Genomic DNA, 4,784 nt, shown 5'->3' on the forward strand with positions numbered 1-4,784 from the left:
TCCCAATCCCCCCATCCCGCCGTCCCATCTTTCCGGGTCCGCGCGGGAGCGCGTACCGTACACACAGCCAGTGTTTTCACACGGAGCGTTTGTTTTACATTTGCTTAAATTTAAAGCGTGAATGAGTCGCCCGGGACAGAGAGAGAGAGAGAGCCCGGGCAAGGTACGCGCGGCGCTTCAGGCGGACCTGGACCTGGACCTGGCACACAAGAATTTGCCTAGCGCCAAAGGGGTAGAGAGGTAGACAGTTGGATATGGGCAGTGAGGCAGCGGCACTCGCCTGGCGCCGGGCGCCTCTACCGCCCGCGTGGTGCCCGGTACGTAGGCAATAGGTCAGTTCAGTTTTCAAGTGGTTTTATTGAAGTTAAGTTACGTTTCATTTGCATCGTACATATAAGGATCGCCCAAAAAGTACGTCCTTTTTTTCTCGGATTCATTAGACAAGTTACGGGAGCTCGGCGCCTGCGAGACTCTGGGTACACCACCAACTCGACAGATCCGTAGCGAATTACGGACGTGGGGCTGCCTACTTCTTGGATGACCCCGCATGCTTGTGTTTCACTTCATTTTACTGGGTGTTTCATAAAATACACGGGTGCAGGCGGGTTTGCCTACCCGCTCTGCCCGTAAGGCGCCATAGCCCCTTGGGTTGGCAAACCCGCCCGCACCTGTGTCTTTTATGAAACACCCGGTACATAGTTTTTGCTGAGCTTAACTTTAACTTGAAATTAAACTTTAACTTTACATGCTCAGCTCTGTCAGGAAGCGCAAGGGGAGACCGCCCGGAAGACGGCGTGAAGTGAGGCGCCTGGCGTGAGACGTGGCATGTGAGGTGGACAGGCATGCCAACCAAAATCGCGAAAACATTTTAATTTTAGCGCGCCGCAGGCCAAGGTAGACGCACATTTAGCTCAGCTTCATACGGTTTTAACGTGCGTCTACCTTGTTATACGCTGTTGCCCCGTCGATGAAGTGTTGTGTGATGATTTGGATGTGTTACGACTTTAGTATCTAGTTGGTATAGGTACGTGGCAGTGGCCAAGCGGAGCTGGTACTGGCGCCGCGTGGGTCGGCTCAGGTACACACGGTGGGTGGCGGGCGGCGTCCAGCCTCCGATATTCCTGCCTGTGTCGCGACAGCGTGCTCGGGCGCCCTGCCTCCACACGGCCGCCGTCAGAAAGCCGATAGCCTTCAGGCCTCCATGCCGCCAATGGCCTTTGCCTCCATGAGAACACGTGCAGGCGCGGCGCGGCGTGGTGTGGCGTGGCATGGCGGGGCGTGGCGGGGCGTGGCGAGGCGGGGCGTGGCGAGGCGCGGCAGGGCGTGGCGGGGCGGGCCGCCCGCCCCACGCACGTGTCTGGCGGGGCTGCCTAGCGCCGCTCGTGACGGGGTGTGCGTGCGCGGTGTGCTTGGCGGCTGCGGCGCCCGCAGCTCCGGCTCGGCTCGGCCCGGCTCACGCTGCTCGACTCGGCTCAGCGTGAGCCTGGAGGGTCATTAGTGAGCCCACTGCCCCCGGCGGGCCTGCCCCCGGCGGGCCTGCTGCCCTCGCCTGCCCTCTCCTCTGCGTTAGGCCGCAGGGCCACTTTTCCGATCTCAATCCTCCCCCTCGTCCTCGTCACGAACACACTCGTCTCCTCTTGCTGTACACCACACAGAGGGCAGTGCTTGATGGGATATGGGCTCCCGTCATCATCGTTGGACGATCACTATCGTTGACAAATGATGATAATCCGCCTAAATGTGTACTCAGTGTCCCCCCCAAAAAGGCATTAGCTAAACAAATATTCAATAGTTTTGCTGCAATATTTCAGGGGGTTTTCTTGATTATTAAAAGTGGGTGAGCGACAGAAAAACAATAATTTGGGTGCATCCTGAAGGGACCGCAATGTCTGGTACCCCCCCCCCCCTCTTTCCCTCTCCGTCTAGTCGTGACCCCCTCCTCCCCGCCCCCGCAATGCGTGACTTGCGACTCCCTATTATTGCTCGCGCCTAGCACCGCGGCTCGGAGGAGGGGGAGGAGGAGAGTGAGGAGGAGGAGAGGAGGAGGAGGAGGAGCGCGAGAGGAGCTGGTGACAAGAGACATCATTAAGAGAGCAGTCGTTCTCGCCGACGATACGGTTCCGCGTATGTAACCTTTCTCCCTTCTCCCGTTAGCAGCCCCTCCCCCGCCCCCGGCTACAGGTGAAGGCGACAGCTTCTTGCTTTCATCCGCACGCTTCTTCCTGCTTGTGTCTCTTTTTTCCAAAGAAGAGACAAGGAAACTGTTTCTATTGTCATGAGCGGGCGCCGGAAGGATCTCCCATCAGTAATGCAAACGGGCTAACAAGCGGGGGAGCCGCCGGGGCCGGGGTGGGGTTTGCGCCAATGTCGGCAAACAGACTGTTGAAAGAAAAAAGAATATGTCATTTCGATACTGCTCTTCGTGCTATATGGCATTCTCGTTAGCTACCTTTACGACAATGTCAGTTTCCTTCAATAAACTCTGTCATCTTGTACACGACCATTGCTCGTTTAAAGAAAAGAGTCACAGTTTATGGGACAGAACTGCCATAAAATTAATTTTGTCCATTTCTCCTGGTGCGCCGTCGTGTGTATGTGGTTTGCCGAGCCATTCGCGCGTTTCTGGCTCTCGTATTTACACGCCAACCTCTATACAGCCTCTTTTCAGGGGCGAGCGGTGTGCGAAGCCAATTGCCTGCGGTCAGGCTTACACACAGTAAGTAAGGTTAATTACTCTGGCGCTGTGGTGTGTGTGTGTGTGTGTGTGTGTGTGTGTGTGTGTGTGTGTGTGTTTGTGTGTGTGTGTGCGCTGGCGCCACGGCTTCACCCCAGCCTTCCCCTCAACAGCAACAGGTTGGAAAACAAAACGGGGGACTTCAATCACGAACCCGAGCGTCAAATATTCATTCGACCCCCTCCCTCCTTCGCCTCGCCCCCAAACTCGCCCTCGCCCTCCCTATCGCCCTCCTCCTCCACCTCCCCCTCCTCCACCCTGCTCGACTCTTTTGACCCTTGACCCCCTTAGACGCGTCTCGGCTGCACCCCCTACACCCGTACACACATCCCCTCTGCCCCCCACTCGCCCTGGAGAGACTGGATTGTTTTTTTCTAAGACAATCTCCAACCCCCCTCCCCCTCTGTCTGTCTCTCTCCCTCTCTCCCCCTCCCTCCCTCAAGTTTGACACAAGGCCGCCACCGCCAGTTGTTACTTACTAATCGAGAGCTCAAAACTTTTGTGCCAATCAGAGGGGTGAAGGGGGGAGGGGGAGGGAAGGGGAGAAGGGGTGGTCCCCTTGGCACCGGTGCTCTCCTTCCCCCACCTCAGGGCCTCCCTGGTCCATTCCAGCGCCTGAATGCTGCATGGCTGCTGTTGGCGGTTGGGTCCCAAGCCGATATGTCTGATGTGACGATGCGCGGCAGCGCGGCCAGGTAAAAATAAAGAAAACAAATAATCAAAACAGAAAACATAACAGAATTTTGTGTCGTTGTCGTCGTAAAGACAACAGACTTAGCATAGAGCAGAGGCATGTTGACGCTAAAGTTGTCCCAAGTCTCATTTTCTTTGCCGTCAGCTGCGGTGGCCGAGGCGCTCATCCTCGCTGTAGGGGGCGGTAGGTGGGGGGGCGCTCTCAGCATCCGCAGGGTCCACAGGATGCTGTTCTGTTTGGTTCTGTTGTCCTCTCCATTGTGATGAGAAGCGACCGCGCGCCGCCGGTCAGGGCGCGACAACGCCAGAGATGAAAGAGGCGCTACACGGCTCTTTGTGCGATGATTTTGACAAGCGAAGTGGAGGAGGCCGCGGGAGAGTCGCGAGCAAAAGTGGAAAAGGCATTAACGGGCGGCGTTCGAGAGTGTCCTCTCCCTCCGACACCCCTCGGTCAGGAGCTCTCCTTAGTCGGGCCCCTGCAGACCGCGGGGTAGGCTACCCGCCCAGCTCCGCAGCACTGCGCCACAAGATATTGCCTGCCTAGCAGGCGGTATCCAGACCCATGAGCATCTGTTTTACTCTCCTCATCGACGATAAGCAGTGTTTATTACGTGCTCGCGCGTTTCGGCGAGTCTGCGCGTGACTATGTGATTTGTAGATCTATTGTCTGCGAAAAAGAGGAAATAAAACGTGAAAAATGTGTTTCTCGGTTTCTCGTGTGCGTTATGTGTCAAACTAGGCTTACTATTTTCTTAAAAACAAAACTCCGACGCACCTTTTGTCACCAGAGCTTTCCGCCCCTCTCTGTCCCCCTGTTTCTACCTCTCCCCCTCTAAACTGGGCCACCCGCAGCGACCCGCTCGCCGTCATGATGGCATGTGTCGGATTTCAATGCAGGCCACGTTTCTGGCCGAGCCGAGCTCCGCACAGACTGAGCCATCCTCTAGCCTCTATGATGGTCTGCATGTCCCGCCCCGAGAGGAGGCTCGTCTCGTAGACTTTTCAAGTTGAGCACCTCGCTCCCCCACTACCACCACCACCACAGATGCTTGTAGACTTGGTTTGCGAGGGTATGCATGTGCCGGGTGTAACTGAATACGCAGCAGTGTTGCGGGATTGCATACTCAATATGGCCGCCGGGGCCATGGCCCCTTACGGGTGTAAAGAGTAGGCAGACCAGCAACACTGCCGCGCATTCACACCACAGTTACACCCGGTACATGCGACGTCTCGAGCAATGGGGCTTCATTAGGGGCAAGGAGGCGCGCGCAGTGCGACTGACACACTAAACGCGCCTGAGAGACTGCCAACCGCCCAGGAGACCGCACCGTACGCACCGCCCCGCTCGCCCCGCCCC

This window comes from Frankliniella occidentalis, unplaced genomic scaffold (assembly GCF_000697945.3).
Source record: "Frankliniella occidentalis isolate FOCC.00 unplaced genomic scaffold, Focc_3.1 Scaffold225, whole genome shotgun sequence".
NCBI classification, from domain to species: Eukaryota; Metazoa; Arthropoda; class Insecta; order Thysanoptera; family Thripidae; genus Frankliniella; species Frankliniella occidentalis.